A 22,361-nucleotide genomic window follows, 5' to 3' on the forward strand; every position below is an offset into this window, starting at 1 on the left:
AATCCATTACGCAGCTTGTCCTTGACAGAGTGGCTGGGTTAGAGCAAAAACATATTTTATACCCCCTGGGTAACATGCCTTTCATACAAAAGTGGAAGCCCTTTGGCTACCTTGAAGGACTTAAACATAAAAACCAACACATAAGTGTCGTGCAAAAGTGAAACCGCGAGGGGTTTGGTAAGATGACAACACAATTAACATAACCTCGCCCCCCTTCATGTCAGCAAGCAATAGGTTGTGCCAATCTCCTTGAGATTATAGACCTTGGCGTTGCCATAGCAAGCAATCACATCCGAATCAAAAATGTAAAACCATTGCATACCTCATGAATTGCGTGACGACGTGGAGTAACATGGTGTCAATCTCCAGCAGCATGCATGAGCACTCATACCAAGATATGGCGGGCCTTGACGCCTTCCTTCCATGCTGTCATAACGTACCCGCACAATCATCGGGCATGTTGTGGTAACATAAATGCCTCAAACTTGATTGCTACTGCTCTTGACGCCAAGTCAATTGTAGCACAAGTGGAAGCCTGGTCATCCAACAGTTGTCTGGAGATGTCGGAAGAAAAGCTCGTTCAAATGTAGTTCATAGCCATTTGTGTTGCAACAGAGAGAGTTGGCGGAAAAGAGATTTGTCGAATCTACAAAGAAGCAGCCATGAAAAACAACTTTGTACCCTCGAGTAGTAAGGGTTATCGGCCGTGCCGATCCCTGTAAGTATCAGGTACTTTTGCATGGCTTGAATATTGTGTAGTCAAGCCGGGCTCTTTGCAAACAAAGCAGTGGAAAAAATTTGACTGCGTACGGAACTTGTCACAAGCTGTGCTTGTGCCTGCATGCAAGAGCTACATAGCATGTTTGAAAACGTGATCAAAACAAAACAAAAGCGATTGCATACCTTATTAAGTACACTTACTGACGAAGCTTGCTGCCGGAAGAATCAAATGAGTCACCAGCAAGAAGAAAACCAAGAAGTGATTTGCCGGATAATAATGTTCGGTTCAGTAGACACTGTCACTATTGCTTAGAATTGGAAGAATAATCGGCCTTGCCAATCATCGATGCCTTATAAGGCACAATCATGCTTGAGTTGCCTTCAGTACGAGGCAATTTTGCATCAAGAAATCCGTGTAGAGGGTATCTCGATCGGAGCCGTGCTCCATGGTCCAAAGCATGGTAATGACTACCAAAATTGGACGTAATGTGTTGACTTTGGCCATACTAGATCCGTAGATAATCTCTTCGGACCCCATGGCCGAGATCAACATAATACATAGACTTGCAATACAAATGTGTACATAAAGTGATGGAAATTGCAAGAATTGAAAATTGTGAACCTGATAGAAATTGCATATTTCCTTGTATGCACCATGCAGACGAGTTGCATGTGGCTTGGGCAACACGTCGGAACTCCGCCTTGATGACCTGTCAAATATTTCCTTTAACTTCAGCATACGGAAAACCGACTACATACCCGAGGGTGTTGAGGGCATCAGGTATGGTACTATGCGCCCGATGGGGACCCGGGCATGCCCTTTGCATGAGAAGGCCTGTTTTGCCGACAAACCCTGTGGGTGACCACCCTTAGTTGGGCTATTAGGGCGCCATGAGAAAAAAAAACAAACAATAATAACAAAAACGTTAACTCTGTAGCGATGGCGGCAACAGATCCGCGCGAGGAAGGATTGCCCTGTGCAGGGCTCTCTACCATAAACTAGGGCTCGGCCCTGTGTCGAAAAAGGTGTAGCTTCACTTTGCGCTCTGATCGAGCCCATCTGGAAGGAATTTGACACCGATCAATCTTGTCCCTTCCCCCGACATAGGGTCATTGCACGCGGACCTTCCCTGTCCCGACTTGGGGATCCTGCACACGTGAGGCTTTGGCCTGCTTCCTCCCCTACCACAGCCTTCATGGAAAATCCTTCATGCTTTGCACACCATGTTTCTTCATGCACGACCTCCCATCCCCAGAGAGCTAGAAAGAGATTCCGAGGGAGAGGGAGAAAGAAAGAGATCCACGCCTGAGAGAGAGAGCTCCATGCCTGCTCCTCCTCCATGGCTCCACCTTCCCCCTTCCTCTCAATCTTGCTCTGATACCAGTGTAAGAAACTAGGCAACTAGGCTATGATAGATCCTCCTCCCAACCTCCCTTTATAGGGTGGGCTCCTAGCCCCTTTCCTTAGACGGATCCCCTCTCCACACTGCCTAGCCCAGCCCGTGGCCGTAGTCCTTGTGCCTAGCCTAGTTCTTAGGGTACAGGACCCGTGTCCTGATAATAACCATATATGTTTGTACAAAAAGGAGACACAGAAGCGTGTCTTTGTCTCACAAAGCATATATATGAAATCCATTGATGATTAGGCATCACAACCTGCACATAGGACAAGTCACAAAATTAGTATTGATATTACTTCATATATACTTATTTAATTAAATCAACTCACACATATTAATGTCTCACCTCAATCGATCAGCAAGACTCTAAGGCCTCCCAGTCTACAGGCTCTCCTGAAGCATCAAGATGATTCAATACTTCATAGATACCTCTGCGATATCCATCTGTCTTCTCCTGGCGTGACAGGGCTCGATGCATCGCAAGATTCTGGGTTTATACAAAAATCAAAGTGATAAGAATACATGATTCATCATGTTTAAAAAAACACCATAACTAGGATTGGATTGAAAACTCACAAACTCATAGCGAAAGGTGTCGAAGCCTCCGCTGCCAAGATGAGATGTCCCCCTGGTCATCTGTCGTATCTGCGCCCCCTGATGCTGCTGTCTGAACCGCGTGTCTGCTGTCCGTTCGTCCTCCCTGATTTGCTGCCACGTCTTGTGTGGGATGTCCGAAGGCTTCGACGAGCCAGTCCTGAAAGCCTGCGGAGTTGCATCTCGTCGATGTTTCACGTTGTCCCGTGCAACACCCTTGATCCACCTCCTCGGAACAACCTTTGAACCCAGTGCAGGCTGGTACTCTTGCATGATAGTCTATACTATATAACTGACTTTTTCCTCATCCTGGTCAGGCCAAGGCGTCAGAATTCTGGTCTAAAACTGCAGCTCCACGAGCTGGCGAATACGCTGTCTCATCTCAGTTCCGACTCTATCCATGTCAACAGAACAATCTGCCTGTACAGTATAGAGCTTGGAGGCACTAGGATCGTGTGCCCCCCAAGGTGTCCGAGGTGTGCCAAGAGGTGTGTCGAGAGGTGTGTCTGGGTAGGACGGGGGTCGTGAGCGAGGAGGGGTCGAAGCATCTGTGGACCCTCCTCCACAGCAACCACCACCTCCACCTGACGATCGCCGAGATCGGCGAGTGCGCCTGTGCTGCGGAGATGAGGACGTACCCACCTCTGCCGCACCCCTAGGTGTCAAAGCAGCCATGATGGGAAACCTCGCAGGCGTCGTACCGGTAGGAGTCCCCCCCCATAGGCGTCCCCCCCATAGGTGTCCCCCCCATAGGCGTCGGACCCTCGGGTGTGAAGCTCGAAGGCGTAGTACCCGTGCTTTTGGCTACCCAGTACTAAGAAGCCTCTGCCATCTGACTGGGCGTCATCTGTGTGATGAAGCCCATAAATACATCTACACTCATAGAAGCGGGATTTGGAAATTGGTCTGCCATATTAAAGTCCTGCACAAAGAAAGTAAAATAAAGCGTCAGAACACCTTTGTTTAAATTAACTTTAAGCTTAATTTAATTCAACGTCCTCTTCCTCTTCCTCTTCTAGAGATATGGGTTCTCCGATCTGTCGAGCTGCTCTCATTGTCTTGTCCAACCATGCCATTGTAGGGAATTCATGTAGAGGAGCGAGATAGTCTGGCAAGGGTAAGCCTCTAGTCGTTCGGCTTCGCCTGAAATCGTGTCGCTCCCTATTGCGTCTCTCTTTCTCTTCTTCGTACCTTTCAAGCCATTTTTGCATCGGCTCTGAATTTAGTATACAGAACTTCATGATCTTTTCTCGCATGGCATCATTCATTTTCTTTGGCACCCCTTGCCCTTGCGGCTCCTCTCCCACCAGTCTTGCATCCTCCTCATCGCTCCACAGTCGAGGTATTTCTGGGTTAGAAATGGATAGAAATTCGATCGTCAAGACAAGAGACTCTTGCACCAGCCATCCTTCTGCCATGCTCCCCTCTGTACGTGCTTTTTGGCGAACAAAACCCTTAAGTGTTTTCATGAACCGCTCTAGAAAGAACATCCAATGGCTGTGGACTGTACCTGCCACTACAACCTCATCTACTACATGGACGAGAAAATGCATTTGGATAGTTAGGCAGCTCGTGGGTAGATACTTCTCAATCATGCAAACTGCCTCAATGGAGTTAGCCCTTGCGACTGCAATAGATTCCTCTCGTATCTCCTTGGAAGAGATCCACCGCACTAGCTCTGAAATCTTGTATATGTAGGTCCGCACTTCTTTCGTTAAACATCCCTTAATTACAATTGGAAGAATGAATTGCAAGAACTTATGCCAGTCGTGCGATTTCAGTCCTGATAGTTGATCGTCACGGGTGAATGCTGTCTTGAGACATCGCATATATCCTGTTGGCATCCTGAACTCTGAAATCACCCTTTTAACTTGTCGCTCTTCGCTTTTTAGAAATACCGATGGCGCTCTTGGAAGTTTTGTTTGGCCAGCTACATTGGTGAAAGGCCACAGCTCTGGCATCTTTCCAACTGACTGCAAATCATCTCGTGAAGCTTGATTATCTTTCATTCCCATGATTTTCTTCCAGAGGAGCTCTCCCACATTCTTCAATATATGCATTGGATCCAGCAAATGGTTAATTAGTAGATCACCCCAGTACGACAACGTATGGAGAATGGACAAACATTTCATTCATGGAACAGGTTGCCCCTCATGTTGCTCCCATCGGTGACGCCACTCTTGTACATGCATAGGAAAACATTCGACGTGACCAAGATGACCTTCGCGCAAGTGATGGCCATCTGGAAGATAACGTTGGTGGCCTTGATAAATTGTTTTTTGAAGAGAGGCATAATAGCGCACATCCAAAGACTGCCCGCAAATTGGACATGCATTGTATCCCGAAGTTGTTAGCCCTGCATATATTAAAGCATGAATCAGGCCAAGGCAAAGTGCTTGCGAATAGCGAGAATTTTGTAAATCAAGAACCATTAACAGAAGTTTCTCTGTAGCTTGGCCAATCATGCATAGTCCACATAAGAAGTCCATGGATCCTTGCATGCTGTTTTCCTACTTGTTCAACCGCATCTGCTATGTCGATCCCATGCCATAACTCCTGGAGCTCGTCAACTAGTGGAACTAGATAAACATCCATGTTTTTTGCCTTGAACTTACCAGGTACAATCAAGCTTAATATCAAACGACCCTTCTTGATGGCAAGCCACGGCGGGAGGTTGTAATTGATAAGGCACACAGGTGAAGTGCTCCATGACGAGCTTCTCAAGCCAAATGGATTGACTCCATCCATTGCCATGCCCAAACGCAAATTGCATGGGTTCACTCTTAAAATGTGGCCAGGTATCTTCAATGTGCCTCCAAGCCTTTGAATCAGTGGGCACCCTAAATGTTGTGTCAGTGGATCTATTTGTAGAATGCCACCGCATCAACTTTGCAATGGAACCACAACGAAACATGCTTTTTATCCTAGGAATAATAGGGAAACGCCGCAACACTTTAGCTGGCACTCTCTCGCCAACCGCATCTTGTTTGTAGCGCATTGCTCCGCACTTAGGACACGACAAACAATCTGCAAATTCATTGCGAAAAAGAATGCAATCATTTGGACATGCATGAATTTTGTTGTAGTCCAAGCAAACTGAGGTCAGTAGTTGCTTTGCATATGGCATGGAGGGGGGCATTTCATTGCCAGCCGGGAGACAACCTGTTTAAGCCACATTAAATTAAAAATCTCTCCAAGCACGTCACCATTGCAATCGGAAAATCTCTTTTGTAAATTACGTACCTAAACAAAGCAGTGACGCTTGCATTTGACCTCCCGTACACTGACTGAAGATTCAAAAATGCCAGACAAGTACGAAGCACATATATTTTGGCGCCTTCATAGATTGGTTGACGTGCCAACTTCCACAACATGTCTTTAGGAGATAGGCGCACGGCTTCTGGTGCTGCTTCGTTAGCGTTCTCCTCACTTGTTGAAGCGGTCCGGGGCGGGCAACAAGAAGAGCAACCTCTAGACACCCTTCAAGGCTCCCGTGCTGCTCAATTGGGTTGGGGTTGGAAAAACAACAAACACGTGCACACACAAACCCGCAACCTAACCCTACACAAATTTGGGGCACCACCTAGTTTTGGATGCGAACTTGGACGCGTAGAGAGAGAGAGAGAGAGAGAGAGAGAGAGAGAGAGAGAGAGAGAGAGAGAGAGAGAGAGAGAGAGAGAGAGAGAGAGAGAGAGAGAGAGAGAGAGAGAGAGAGATAGTGCTCGGGCTGCTTTGAAACGTATCGACAATGATCAAGCAAACACAATTATATATGTAAGAAAGAGAGAGAAGGGGGGGGGGGGGGGTGTTTGTTGCACTAATACCTTCTTACAAATCTGTCATGACCAATCAAAGTGATATTAGTATTTGTTCAACATAGCTTGAGTAAATTACACCACAACACATCACAAGAAAAGCCACCCCACTCACTGTCTTAAGGCCAGGGGAGTCCTCTCCACCCTGTCGCCCTCTTACAGTATGTGGGATTTATGGCTAAATTGATGACAACACTAGAGACAAGCTATCAAGAACTTAACAAAAAAAACACCAAGACACTTACACATCATTGTTGTCCATTACTTCACGTGGGAAGGGAGACAAAGTATCCAAGCTTAGTCCAAATCCACCCTCCTTGATTCAGCAAATGTTGGGCTTACACTAGTAGGAGAAATGATAGATTTCCTACTCTCAATTGAGTGATCACTCTCTCTCTTACAATGGCATAGAGTTCCCTTGCTAATCTCCTATTACAACACATGCACATGCATAAGACAATGAGCTTCCACTCAAGAGCTCCTTCTAGAGAGGTTGAGCTTGGCTTCTCAAGCTATAGCATAGTGCTCTTGCTTATGGCTCCCCTTTTTGTGCTAGCTACACCCTCCTTTTATAGCAATTTTGAAGGCTAGGGTTACTCCTCTAACCATGGTTGGGTTAGATTTTCAGCAATTTATCTAATTTCTTTTGCTTGGAATTATCAAGAAGTTGGTGGGGAAAGAGAGAGGAGAGAAATGGAGGTGATAGGACTTTTCATAGTGGGTTAATGTTAGTAGAGTTAGTATTAATTTACAAATGGAATTGGATATTTACAATGGGAGTATCCATGTAGGATACAAATAAGGAGGAAAAACTCTTAAGAGGTAAGAAAAGGTGGATTTCTTACAAGGTTGATGCTCCAAGTGTCTTGAGTAGGGCCAATTTTGATGCTTGTTGACGGTCCACTAGCTTTGACGGTACATTTTTTCTCCACTCTTGACCTTCCTTGAGAGACAAGGTAATTGAAGCTGAGTAATCAACCACCATGATGCTGTCTTTTAAGAGAAGAGGCTGAATTTTGTGGTTTTTTTGATAGATATGGGTAATTTGGAGGAGGAAAAATGAGACTAGGTGGTCAATTTTGGAATGGAATTGTGTGTGGGAGGTATGAGTTCACCATGGTTTCTCTTATTCTTCAAGGTTGAGGAGAAGGTGAGTAGGGTGCAGAGAGGAGTGGTGAGAGAGGTGGGGATGATGAGTGGAGAAGTGTGTGTGAAAGAGGAAAATGATAAAGTGGAAGAGAGAGTGTGGCTGCATAGCATGGGAAAACTGGGGTCCACTAATAAAATCATAGCTCACAGCTCGTAGCTCAAAAAAATATGAAAAACTTTGAGGCAAAAGTTCAGCCCACGAGCTACAACTTTTGTTTGTATCACCTTTTCAAATTCGGAGAGCAAGTGAACTTTAAAAATTCAGCAAAACCGATTGTTTTTTTCCACTGCACAAAGTCCTTGTGGGGTCCTTCTTTGGATGATTCTTTTGAATACCTCCAAGAGTGGGCCCTCCATAGTGCATGTATGCATGCCACCTACCGTTGACCTTATTTGGTAGGTCTATAATTGAAGATATTGTTGAGATCATGATATAAGTGAATAGTACAACTAAGAAAATCAAATATTGAGGGGTCTAAAAAATATGTACATGTCAAATATAAATAATATAAGTGGAAAAAATATAAAGGGGTCAAAAGAAATCTCTCTCATTATGAGGCTACCATAAAAAGATAAATATTTTTGGTGTTCTAATTTTTTAGAAAAAAACAAAATAGATGTAGGAAGGGAAAAATCACAATAGTGAAAAAATATACACATAAATAAAACTAGTTTTTTTGGATTTTTGTTGGGGTGGAGTTACACCAAATATAAGAGAAGCTTACATGAAAATATTTCTATATGGAATAAAGAGTATGAAAAATGGTAAGAAAAATTGTGGTAATGGTGAGGCAATGTACAAAGCATAAATAACACACACTTAGGTAGAAATATTTAAATAAATACCAAAATAATTATGAAAAAATCTTTTATTTAGGCCCTATATACAAAGAAATATTTACATACGCATGGGCCATAATATACTTATATTTTTTATATTTTTTATATTTTTTGGCTCAACTAGCCCAATGCCTAGCTAATTGAGGGTTTTTTATTTCAGTAAGGAGATATGGGAAAAGTCCCCTAACTCACACGCACCTATATACAGTGAAATGGTAGGGATAGCCATAGCGTTTGGGTGAATTTGGTAGGGTGGAGTAACTTACTATGGTAATTATGGAGAGCCGAAAAACGGCTATCATTAGCCCTCCCCCAGGATGATGGTATATTCATGTACCATCATAGAGCATCTTTTCCAAAGAGAGTGCTTCAGAGTCCTTGACGAGATCTTCATTGTTTGGCCCCTCAGAATTTTGGCTAGAGTTACACTCATGCTTCATGTAACAATACTTACATGAGACAGTGGCCTTTTGACAGATCTTTGGTAGATCCTTTGGTAGAAGGCGACTCAAATAGGGCTTCAAGCGATACCCGTTTACTTTCCTGGAGTGCTCTTTACCATTCAAGTCCATAAGCTGATAGTAACTTGAATTGAAAGCCTTCTTGACTATGTATGGCCCTTGCCATCTTGTTTCAAATTTGGCATCAAAACGATTATCGAGTCGATTGTCATACCTTAGCACAAGATCTCCTTCATTGATGCCTTTGTCCTTCAGTTTCTTGTCAAGCTTCTCCTTTGTCTGTGTGGCTTTCCTCTTATAGCACTCGTATGCTGCTTCTCTTTTCCACTCAAGCTCAGCTAAGGTAAGAAGTCGATCCATCCATACTTCTTGATCATCATGTGCTGATTTGCCATGAAGTCGCATTGTTGGAATGTTTAGCTCAATTGGCTGTAAAGCCTCTTGACCATAGACCAAGTGAAATGGTGTGAACTCCGTGGCTTCCCTATATGTGGTTCGATACGCCCACAAGGCACCATCCAAGAAGTCATCCCACAACTTTGTCTTGTTTTTCACCATCTTTCTAATGATGCCTGCAATGACACCATTAGCTTTTTCTACCAAACCATTTGATTGGGGATAGTAGGGTGTACTGTGACGATGTAGAATGTGAAGTTCTTCACAGACTTCTGTGAGCAATCCCTTTCTAAACCCTGGACCATTATCAGAAACAATCTCCAAAGGTGTGCCAAATCTACAACAAATGTAAGTGTAGACGAATTTGCTCACTGTCTTCTCATTTACCTTTGCCACACTTTGTGCTTCCACCCACCTAGTCATATAGTCTACAGCCACTAGAATGTAGAGTTTACCATTTTTTGTCTTAGGCAGAGGACCCATAGCATCAATGCCCCACTTTTCAAAGGGTCCATTTGCAAGCACAATTTTCCTTGGACCATAAATCAATCTTCTGTTCCCATTTACCTGACAATTGTGACAACTTTTACACCAATGTTGGACATCCACATGCAGACTTGGCCAAACATACCCCGCAAGCAAAATCTTCTTCACAGTTAATTCTTGGGAAAAATGACCACCACATGCCTCTTCATGCAAACCTTTTAGAATGGCTGGAATTTCCTCGATAGTTGGTACTCTTCTGCACACTTGATCCTTCCCTCTTTGATAGAGGGAGCCTTCTAAGAAGAGATAGAAACTTGCCTTCTTCATGAGTCTCCTCTTCTGAGCCTTCGTGAAGTCTTGTGGAAACTCACCCTCCAAAATGTAGCCGATAATGGGAGCCAATGACTCCAATCCCTGGTATCTCGGTTGCTTGACAGTTGCTGCCACCATGATGACCTAGGCAGAGGACCCATAGCATCAATGCCCCACTTTTCAAAGGGTCCATTTGCAAGCACGATTTGCCTTGGACCATAAACCAATCTTCTATTCCCATTTGCCTGACAATTGTGACAACTTTTACACCAATGTTGGACATCCACATGCAGACTTGGCCAAACATACCCCGCAAGCAAAATCTTCTTCACAGTTAATTCTTGGGCAAAATGACCACCACATGCTTCTTCATGCAAACCTTTTAGAATGGCTGGAATTTCCTCAATAGTTGGTACTCTTCTGCATACTTGATCCCTCCCTCTTTGATAGAGGGAGCCTTCTAGGAAGAGATATGCGCTTGCCTTCTTCATGAGTCTCCTCTTCTGAGCCTTCGTGAAGTCTTGTGGAAACTCTCCCTCCAAAATGTAGCTAATAATGGGAGTCAATGACTCCAATCCCTTGTATCTCGGTTGCTTGACAGTTGCTGCCACCAGGATGACCTGCACTTCTTTCTCAACACATGTAACTACTTGCTGTGCAAGTAAATCGGTATCTTCATTCTGTTTCCTAGGAATATGATATAGTTGCACTTCTTCAATTGATTAAACAATCTACGAATGGCATGAACTTTTGTCCGTAAGCTTTCATTCTTGCATGCCCAAATGCCTAAAATCTGTTTAACAATGAGAAGTGCATCTCCCTTTACCATGAGACGTAGTATCCCTTGGCCAATGCACATCTTCAAACCATGAATTAGTGTGTCGTATTCTGCTTCATTGTTGCTAGCTGAACTTGGTAGATTGAACTTCTCTTTCATGACCACCTCTCCACTTGGGTTGAGCAACACTAGCCCTCCCCCTGCTTTTCCTGTGGCTCGACGAAAAGCTCCATCAAAGAACAAGGTAAAATCATTAGGAATACTTTTTGGTGGTGGCAATGGTAGGGTCTTTACTTCAGGCACCTTAATCTCCTTTTCGTGCACCCTATAAGTGAGAATCCTTGCCAATTGTGCACGCACACTATCTTCTACCTTGAAAGAGTATTGAAACTCTTGCAACTCCATAATCCACTTTGAGATCCTAGTACTAAGATTCATTTGAGATGACACCCAAGGGAACAAATTTTCTGCAGTGAGAATTACAAAAGGTTTTGGTAGCAGGTAGGATCTAAACTTTCTCACCGCAAACATGAGAGAAAGCATCATGAGTTCTGCTTCTGTGTAGTCTCTCTCCAAAGCATTCATGACCCTACTAGCAAAGTAGATGGGTCGCATCCTTGTACTGTGGGGATCTTGTTGTAGCAACACAGGACCAATTGTTTCTTTCCCAGCACTAGAGCTAACAAAGAATGTGTACTCCCAACAAGGAGGCATGAGTGTTGGTAGCTCTGACAAAATGGCTTTAATGTTACAAAAGTACTCTTCAAGCTCATCAGACCATGCAAATTCTACTTGTTGTGTCAACTTTTGCAAAGGATGAAGCAACTCCGAAGCTAAGTGAATAAAGCGTGACATATACTTCACTTTTTGAATGAATGATATGACCTCTTTGAGATTCTTGGGTGAGGGGAGCTCAATAAGAGCCTTTGCCTTTGAAGGATCCACCTCAATGCCTTTATAGGAAACCTTGTGACCAAGAAAGATCACTTCATCCTCAGCTATGTGACACTTGTCGGGGTTGAGTTGACCTCCCATGTCATAGAGCTTCTTTAAACCTTCTTCTACCCTTTGTAGATGCAATGATTTTGAGCTAGAAATGCAAAAATCATCAAATAAAAACCCTAATGGACTTTCCAAAGAATGCTTGAAACACCATGTTCATGAAGCGTTGGAAAGTTGCAGGAGCATTTGTCAGGCCAAATGGCATGACTCTAAAAGCATAACAAACCCAAGGAGTGATAAAGGTTGTTTTCAATTGATCCTCCAATGCGATACCTATTTGAAAGTAACGCGAGTAGCCATCACACACAGTGTACTTCTCATGACCAGCTACTTCATTTAGTATCTCATCCTGAAATGGGAGGGGAAAGTGATCTCTTTTTGTTGCCTCATTAAGTGGACGATAATCCACACACACCCTCCACTTGCCGTTTTTCTTAGGAGTGACAACAAAGGGAGAGACCCACTCTGAATTCTCCACTGGATAAATGAAACCTGCTGCTAGAAGCTTTCTTACCTCCTTGAGTAGAGCCTGCTCCTTAATGACTCCTAGACTTCGTAGCTTTTGAGCCTTAGGTGTGGCCTCTGGCTTCAACTCAATCTTGTGTTGAACAACATCTACTCCACGCACGTCGGTGTAGTCTTTAGCAAAAAGCCTAGGAAACTTCCTTAGCACACATTTGAACTCCTCTCTTTCATCCTTTGTAAGTGTTGTTGATAGCATACCTTCCAGCATCCCTTCATCGTGAACACCTTCGTTCTCTTGAGGACCTACCTCCTCCAAGCCTTCACAAGAGGTCTCTTGGTTGCTTGGCTTAAACCTTACCCCCATGACTTCGATGGAAGACTCCTCTTCAGTAATGCTGCCGCTACTTTCTTCATCTGAAGTGCTATCGATCCAACCTTCTTCCGTCTCACTTTGAGATGATTCTTCATGGAGCTCCTCTTGGCGTTGCTCCTTCATGTCAAAGACAACCTTCTTGTGATTGTCATTCCTGCAAATTAGCTTTCCACTCTCCCAATCCTGCAAAGCTCGCATTTTCATTAGCCATGGTCTTCCTAGGATAAATGGGTAACCATTTCCCTTGGTAGACATGACATAGAAATCCACTGCCTTCTTAATGCCAAAGGCCTCCACAAAAACATTTTTACAAATGCCTACACATCTAGCCTTGCTATTGTTTGCCATTTTCACTTTGATTTCAGGTGTCTCATGGATGTGCATGCCTAGTCTTTGCATGAGCCCTTCTGTCATGATGCAAATTTGTGCACCCCCATCCACTAGACCTTTCCTAACCAATCTTCCTTTTATGTAACAATCTAGCACAGGTGTAATATCCTCGTTCATTTCAGCATGTGCAATTTTTACAACAGGAAAACTCTCTTTTACCTTTCTCCTAGTGCTAACTGCCTTTGTTAAATCCCTCCTAACTTGTGGGCATAATGCAAGAAACTGAGGCCATGAGATATCAGGACCCTTACCTCGCATGTCTTCCAACAGGTTGTATGGAGCCATACCATGTCCAAGAGGGAAGTCTTGGAGATTGATACGACGTCGAGTCCTCTTAGCTTCCTTGGTCTCCTTTGCCTTCTTGCCTTGTCCATGGTCACTCTGTGATGGGACACCCTCTTTCTCTTTACCTTTTCCTCGGCCACGCTTAATGCCATTTGCTTCCATGTCAACCTCATTTGAGTTTGTCACCTCTACCACATGCACATTTGGATCTGGCAAAGGTGGAACTCCTTCTACCCCTTGTGGAGGTGGTCTTGGTCCATTTGGTCTTTGTAGAAGCCTTGGTTGTTGACCAGTTCCTTCACCTGCATTCATCATTGGGTAATTCAAGTTAGGTCTCCCTGGCTCCCCACGGGGCCAAGGACAATTATACATCCCATGTCCAGACTCTCCGCAATTCCAACATTGCAAGACTCTCCTAGGTCATGGATCTCGCTCTTCAGACTTCTTTGCTTGTCCCTTTGGACCTACAGCTTGTGCAAGGTGAATTGATAGGCTGCTTAAAGATTTGTTTAATTTCTCAATTACTTCCGCCGTTACCTCAGGAAGCTCCCTCGATGTTGCTGCTTGTGACTTACCTTTGGGTCTAAGACCTTCTATTGGAACCTCTCCCCTTAAGCACTTGAGTTTCCTATATTTCTCAGCAGCCCTAGTTTCAGCTGCATCAAAGGTAGCAGGTGCACCCGCCTCAAATTTTACCTTAAGTGCAGGAAAGAGTCCGGCTATGAACCTCTCCTTCTTTAGAAATTTTGCACCATCACTAGGGTTAGCAACATTTCGTATCCATAGAGCCCAAAGACGTAGAAACTCTTGCTTGTACAAGTAGTAGTCATCTAAGTCTTTTTGCTTATGAGAAACAATGTCTTGCCATAATTTTTGAGTGTTTTGGGGATCAAAGAAGTATTTCTTGAAACGATTCAAAACTTCTATGTAATTCCCCTTAACTTCCTCAGGCAAAGAGTCAAACCAAGTGCTAGCATCTTTCCTAAGGACCACCTCAAACATTTCTACACGTTCTTGATCAGTTATTATCCTCTTGATACGGCAAGACATCTTGAAATTCGCTAAAAATAATTCTGCATCCTCTCGAGGCTCTCCAAAGAAAAGAGGATACCCAGACATTTGGCGTTGGCTTTCCATTGAATTGATTTCAAAGTAACACCCGTTTTTGTTTTTCTTTCTTAAAAAGATTTACACAATAATGTTTTCTAGCTTGCAATCTATTCTACAACAAAATAAAGATATTCACATCAAACGACCTATGATAATCAATAAGAGGTAGGATGACAGGGTTTGGTGATGCGAGAATTTCTCCTACTCTTTGGGCACCAAACATGAACACCATACGTTGTTGAAAATGGATTTTCCTACTAATTGCAATGTTTATTCTAATGTGTGGAGTGAAATGGAAGGGGAAAACCTCTATTCCTCGGCCATTATCCATGGTCTATGCATGACCTAATGCTTAAAACAAAACAAAAATATAGACGTCCAAACTAAGGTCGTACCTAATGAGAGGCAAAATAAAAGGATTTACTGAAGCATTTATCTCGACCAACCTAAGAGGACCTAAAATTCTATGAATGACACGTTGAAATTGCAACTTAGTACTAACAATTATGTGTACCTTTTGCCTTGCAATGGGAATGAAGGGATCATACAAATTTTCGTGATTCATGCAAACTTCTTGACTATGCTAAAGGTTGATTCTACACAAAAATACACAAGCTGTCCTCAGTGGGGGCACCAATTTGAAGCGGTCCGGGGCGGGCAACAAGAAGAGCAACCTCTAGACACCCTTCAAGGCTCCCGTGCTGCTCAATTGGGTTGGGGTTGGAAAAACAACAAACACACACACAAACCCGCAACCTAACCCTACACAAATTTGGGGCACCACCTAGTTTTGGATGCGAACTAGGACGCGTAAAGAGAGAGAGAGAGAGAGAGAGAGAGAGAGAGAGAGAGAGAGAGAGAGAGAGAGAGAGACAGAGAGAGAGCTCGGGCTGCTTTGAAACGTATCGGCAATGATCAAGCAAACACAATTATATATGTAAGAAAGAGAGAGAAGGGGGGGGGGGGGGGTGTTTGTTGCACTAATACCTTCTTACAAATCTGTCATGACCAATCAAAGTGATATTAGTATTTGTTCAACATAGCTTGAGTAAATTACACGACAACACATCACAAGAAAAGCCACCCCACTCACTGTCTTAAGGCCAGGGGAGTCCTCTCCACCCTGTCGCCCTCTTACAGTATGTGGGATTTATGGCTAAATTGATGACAACACTAAAGACAAGCTATCAAGAACTTAACAAAAAAAAACACCAAGACACTTACACATCATTGTTGTCCATTACTTCACGTGGGAAGGGAGACAAAGTATCCAAGCTTAGTCCAAATCCACCCTCCTTGATTCAGCAAATGTTGGGCTTACACTAGTAGGAGAAATGATAGATTTCCTACTCTCAATTGAGTGATCACTCTCTCTCTTACAATGGCATAGAGTTCCCTTGCTAATCTCCTATTACAACACATGCACATGCATAAGACAATGAGCTTCCACTCAAGAGCTCCTTCTAAAGAGGTTGAGCTTGGCTTCTCAAGCTATAGCATAGTGCTCTTGCTTATGGCTCCCCTTTTTGTGCTAGCTACACCCTCCTTTTATAGAAATTTTGAAGGCTAGGGTTACTCCTCTAACCATGGTTGGGTTAGATTTTCAGCAATTTATCTAATTTCTTTTGCTTGGAATTATCAAGAAGTTGGTGGGGAAAGAGAGAGGAGAGAAATGGAGGTGATAGGACTTTTCATAGTGGGTTAATGTTAGTAGAGTTAGTATTAATTTACAAATGAAATTGGATATTTACAATGGGAGTATCCATGTAGGATACAAATAAGGAAGAAAAACTCTTAAGAGGTAAGAAAAGGTGGATTTCTTACAAGGTTGATGCTCCAAGTGTCTTGAGTAGGGCCAATTTTGACGCTTGTTGATGGTCCACTAGCTTTGGCGGTACATTTTTTCTCCACTCTTGACCTTCCTTGAGAGACAAGGTAATTGAAGCTGAGTAATCAACCACCATGATGCTGTCTTTTAAGAGAAGAGGCTGAATTTTGTGGTTTTTTTTATAGATATGGGTAATTTGGAGGAGGAAAAATGAGACTAGGTGGTCAATTTCGGAATGGAATTGTGTGTGGGAGGTATGAGTTCACCATGGTTTCTATTATTCTTCAAGGTTGAGGAGAAGGTGAGTAGGGTGCAGAGAGGAGTGGTGAGAGAGGTGGGGATGATGAGTGGAGAAGTGTGTGTGAAAGAGGAAAATGATAAAGTGGAAGAGAGAGTGTGGCTGCATAGCATGGGAAAACTGGGGTCCACTAATAAAACCATAGCTCATAGCTCGTAGCTTAAAAAAATATGAAAAACTTTGAGGCAAAAGTTCAGCCCACGAGCTACAACTTTTGTTTGTATCACCTTTTCAAATTCGGAGAGCAAGTGAACTTTAAAAATTCAGCAAAACCGATTGTTTTTTTCCACTGCACAAAGTCCTTGTGGGGTCCTTCTTTGGATGATTCTTTTGAATACCTCCAAGAGTGGGCCCTCCATAGTGCATGTATGCATGCCACCTACCCTTGACCTTATTTGGTAGGTCTATAATTGAAGATATTGTTGAGATCATGATATAAGTGAATAGTACAACTAAGAAAATCAAATATTGAGGGGTCTAAAAAATATGTACATGTCAAATATAAATAATATAAGTGGAAAAAATATAAAGGGGTCAAAAGAAATCTCTCTCATTATGAGGCTACCATAAAAAGATAAATATTTTTGGTGTTCTAATTTTTTAGAAAAAAACAAAATAGATGTAGGAAGGGAAAAATCACAATAGTGAAAAAATATACACATAAATAAAACTAGTTTTTTTGGATTTTTGTTGGGGTGGAGTTACACCAAATATAAGAGAAGCTTACATGAAAATATTTCTATATGGAATAAAGAGTATGAAAAATGGTAAGAAAAATTGTGGTAATGGTGAGGCAATGTACAAAGCATAAATAACACACACCTAGGTAGAAATATTTAAATAAATACCAAAATAATTATGAAAAAATCTTTTATTTAGGCCCTATATACAAAGAAATATTTACATACGCATGGGCCATAACATACTTATATTTTTTATATTTTTTATATTTTTTGGCTCAACTAGCCCAATGCCTAGCTAATTGAGGGTTTTTTATTTCAGTAAGGAGATATGGGAAAAGTCCCCTAACTCACACGCACCTATATACAGTGAAATGGTAGGGATAGCCATAGCGTTTGGGTGAATTTGGTAGGGTGGAGTAACTTACTATGGTAATTATGGAGAGCCAAAAAACGGCTATCATTGTCTGGAAGAAGGCATCCAGCATCTCCTCCATGCCATCATCTTCTGTCTGTAAGCCCTTTTCTGCTGCCATCCTTGGCTCTATATTGGTCGGACCTTCACGCATAATCCTTTTTCTCTCTCTCTCTTAGATGTAGGTGCTATGTCGCGAAAATCAATGCCCGTTCCGTAGGAGTCGTATCGTAGATTCTGTACGGTTTCTCTAGAAAACTCTTCGTACTTGTGGACATGCTCATTACATATCCTACGCTTGCGCAGGATTTGATACTTGCAAAGTGTGCACGAGCATGCAATATTTTCCTCCATGTTAGTTGATGACGTTGCCATCTACAATGATTATGAATGTTGTTTTAATATATATACTCCTCACAATGTAAACTACCTCTCATTCTCTAGTCTTGCCCAATCTCCGTACACCTCGGTCCAGAGGTGTACGGAGATCAGGACCACCGGGTCAAAATATCGTCTTTATTGGTCAAATCCTATATGGGTAGACACATAAGTGCACTCCTAGGTGTACATGGCAATGCATGTAGCGGGCAAAACCCCTTTGCCTCTTTTAGTTCCATAGTTTCTTCTAGAGGGAGAGATAGAGATAGAGAGAGAGTTTCTGTCCTTTTCACACAATTGGCCAGCCAACCTAACTCTTTCTCGCTCTCTTTCTCTATCTACCATCTCTCTCTCTCTCTCTACCTCTGTAGCTATCTCTAGTTAATTCTCTCTCTCTCTCTCTCTCTCTCTCTCTCTCTATATATATATATATATATATATATATATATATATATATATATCACTCTCCATCTCTCTATTTATCTCTCTGTCTACGTACCCTATCTCTCGGATTTCTCTCTCTCTGTCTACGTACCCTATCTCTCGGCTTTCTCTCTTGATCTCACTCTCGCTATCTCTCTTTCTCTCTCTCTCGATCTCGCTCTCGCTATCTCTCTTTCTCTCTCTCGCTCTCGCTCTCGCTATCTCTCTTTCTCTCTCTAATTCCCTATTTCCCTATCTCTCTCTCTGTCTCACTCTCCACTTACCTATCTCTCTCTCTCTCTCTCTCTCTCTCTCTCTCTCTCTATATATATATATATATATCACTCTCTCTCTCTATTCCCTATGTCTTTCTCTCTCTCTCTCTCTCTCTCTCTCTCTCTCTCTCTCTCTCTCTCGCTCTCTACTTCCCTATCTCTCTATTGATCGAACGAGCGACTGAGCTAGGGAGATCCATACATCCACGACTGCGGAGGACTACACAACATTGACAGAGGCTGCATCAGAGGATCCAGGTCACTTTGGCTCGACATGTACAACGCCCGGTCAGACTACTGACCATGGAGGAGATTGATGAGATTCACCAACGAGACAGATGCTGGATCTCCTATGATCTACCTATCCCAGCTAGATGTTTTAGCTGCTTAGTCCACACCCAGCAGTTTAGGATTCCATAATATTTTATTTTGTCATTTTGTCATCTTGTTACTCTGACTTTGTATCAGATCCACCACATTGTAACTTTCTGGTCTCATAGGTCACTTTGGCCTTTTGAAGACGTTAATATAACATTTCATGTCATTTCTCTCTTTAATTTCTCTTTTTTTAATTTTAATTTCCTACGCATACATTAATTCTCTCTCTCTCTCTCTCTCTCTCTCTCTTTCCTACTCACACACACACACACACACACACACACAATGTAGAGAGAGAGAGAGAGAGAGAGGGGTTGGGGGGGGGAGAGTTTCATAATACCTGTGCAGCAGGTTTCGGCCAAGATCTGAGCGCGCGCGTTGCAGGCGAAAATGGCCCTTGTGCGCGGGTTTTCCTAATCTTTGCAACAGAAGAGACAACCAAAAAGTTGTCCTATGTGTAACACAATGAATAGATGTTAGAAATGGATTTATATGTTTTTCAAAAAGCGTTGAAACATCATTCCTTGACCTTGTCATGGTCTAACACCCATCAAAACCAAAATCAATTAGCTTTGAAATATCAAAATCATTTGTTTTTAGCTCATCAAGGATGGCATTAAAGATAGATCTAGCAGTTCTATCACCTACACAAACTATGCCATAAAATCTATAGGTGGGAATGCAATCATCAATAAGGTAGGGCAAATAGATAATCAAGCGTCCATGCTTAATAATATCATTAGACTCATCAATCAAGACACTAAAGAAAGGACTTCTAAACACTTTTTTTAAGGTGGAGTCCATGAGACACTTACCAATACAATAAACCATCTCCACACAAGCCTTTCATCATTATACAAGGATGTGGAATATGGAAATCGACAATCTTGCAAAAGAGAAATCATGTCAGGATATTCAAAAAATGCATAATTCTTCTTTGCCATATGATAGGCAACCCTAAAAAGAGTAAAGAGATACTATTTGAAGTTCTTTGCCTTCTTCATGTTGTTTTGAATGTTGTCCATTCCTTCTAAGAGGAAAGCATCCATCACATTCACATGACTATTTCACATGACAGTCAGTTCGACAATAAGCTTTTAAGTTACTTACCTTAAAATTAAATGAACCATCTCTTGAATAGGCACTATGGTGATGAGGATATTTTAAGCAAAACTTACAATACAATTTAGCTTCTTCTTTGTTGTATATGAGCCAGTCAAACTTTTGTAACTAGAAATATTGGAAAGAAGCATGTGCCTCAATCGTTCTTTCCAATTCTAACATACTGCTAAATACAATGAAGAAATTTCATCAGTAGAAACCATCTTTGGTAAGTTAGATGAATCTCCTTTCGTTTTATTGGAGTTTATCTTAGAAGGTTCAAGTCCTACCTTGAAGAAGCGTATTTTGTCATTTCTTATTATCTTTTTCAACCCCCTTTATTACCCTTTTTGGAATTAATTAAGTCCATATAAAATAGGCTATAACAACCATACCAACACAAAAAAATTAGTTTAGGTTTACAATTGCCTAAATCTTTAAGCACGAGGATTTTCAATTGTATGAAAGTAATATGTAGCAAGCGGAAAAACATGTTTACCAGATTTACTAGCTCATGAATCAAGGTGGGTTGCCCAAGAACAAGCTGCGACAAAGATTTGTGCTATTTACTACTCAATTTTTCTCCAAAAATGATGTTTTTCTCTGCTCTCCTTTTATCTTCTCTAAGAAGCTTGGAAAGGCAGTCCGCACGGTATGATGGCTCGCAAGTACACACCCTTTTGCCGTACCCTGTCCTTGTCCAATTTCAATGAATAGAAGCCTCTGAGCTCTTGAGTCTCTTCCTTTTCAAAGAAGTAGCAAGCCTTCGTCTTCAAAGGCTCAACCCTCGAGTCTCAATGCTCACAAAAGGCTAGCCGTTGTGCAACACAAGGCTCGGAGATCAAGAAAACATTGAATTTTAATTTCAAAAACCAGTCACAATTCACTAGTTTGTTGTGCATGTGCTGTTACGGAATTAGACTTGTAACATGGAAAGTAGAAAAATTAAAGTAACTATAGTGATCATTTCTAAGAGAATAAAGAGAAGAATTGATGATAGATAGCAACATATTCATGATACCATAATTAGCTTGACATGAACAATACTTTGCAAGAGAGAGAATTAGAGAATTTGACAACAGTTGAGGACCGAATTTACTTCCTCAACTGAATTTACTTGGAGCTGGTCCCCCCTCCAAAAGTATTTTAATTATAGATTCTCCCATAATGAGAGACTTGGTACATTACAAGCTTTGTGTTCCTTAATACCTAATGGATGCAATGAAGATAGAAAGATTCATGCATCAAAATTATTTCCTTAATCAACTTAATGAAAGCATTAACTTGTCCTCGGTCTCAGTCCCAAGACCTCAAACACCTTCAAAGGTGGAGAGAGCTAGCAAGGAATGAGGGTAGGTAAGAGTAAGAAGAAGTAACATACGAGAAATAGTACCTTCCTCACCATATAATACTCTTGTAGATTAGCTTAGCATAGTAATATAGATGGTAGATAAGATGAGCATGCCATTGAAGCTTGGCTCTTGGTTGGATTTTCATTCCATAGCCAAGAGTTGTTGGTGTAGGCTCTCAACTTCTCAAGCTTGGAGAAGGAGATGGAGTTCTTTGATTCACACCATCAAAGTGTGTGTGTGTGTGTGTGTGTGTGTGTGAGAATGAGAATAAGAATGTCCAAATAAGTCCCCCACCTCTCATGCTTGGTTGACCTCTCTCTCTCTCTCTCTCTCTCTCTCTCTCTCTCTCTCTCTCTCTCTCTCTCTTGTATTGTTTAATTATATCATTTGGACAAGTGTCCTCTTTTCCCTCTTTGAGAGAAAGAGCTTAATTATTTATTTAAATGCATCTAAATTCTCACTGGACCCCTTTAAAGCCTATCCAATAGGATTCAAGCACATCATGAGGGAAAAATGGGGAGGATCTTGACATGAGTCTTTAATGCCTTTTAAGAGACCATGTTTGAAATGAACACTTAAAGCACCTTACTCATTTAAGCATGACAACATTTTATGCCTCTTGAGAGATCATGCTTGATTTGAACACTTCAAGCACCT

At 42.1% G+C, this 22,361-nt stretch overlaps 1 pseudogene; it reads right to left on the bottom strand.

Annotated features, from left to right (window-relative positions):
* LOC147421748 (uncharacterized) overlaps positions 1 to 20,535 on the bottom strand; it is a 197,228-nt pseudogene extending 176,693 nt beyond the window's left edge.
* Positions 20,536 to 22,361: the final 1,826 nt, after the last annotated feature.

This window comes from Adiantum capillus-veneris, chromosome 27, assembly GCF_014529385.1.
Source record: "Adiantum capillus-veneris isolate H3 chromosome 27, ASM1452938v2, whole genome shotgun sequence".
Lineage (NCBI taxonomy): Eukaryota > Viridiplantae > Streptophyta > Polypodiopsida > Polypodiales > Pteridaceae > Adiantum > Adiantum capillus-veneris.